This window comes from Eimeria mitis, genomic scaffold, assembly GCF_000499745.2.
Source record: "Eimeria mitis Houghton genomic scaffold, Emh_scaff655, whole genome shotgun sequence".
NCBI lineage: Eukaryota > Apicomplexa > Conoidasida > Eucoccidiorida > Eimeriidae > Eimeria > Eimeria mitis.
Window position 1 is genome coordinate 1,564 of NW_013574698.1, and position 216 is coordinate 1,779.

A 216-nucleotide genomic window follows, 5' to 3' on the forward strand; every position below is an offset into this window, starting at 1 on the left:
TCATTTCAACATCATCAGCAGCAGCAGCTTCGTGCAGCGCGAAACGAAGAAAGCGGCAATCAGGCAGCCAGAAGAGAGAAGACAAATCCAAATAAAAACGGCCCCAACCACTCACCACCAGCAATGCATGCGTCACCTAATATACATAAACAAAATATATTATTATATATTTTGTCTTTGTCTTTGTCTTTGTCTTTGTTTTTTTTTTTTTTTTTT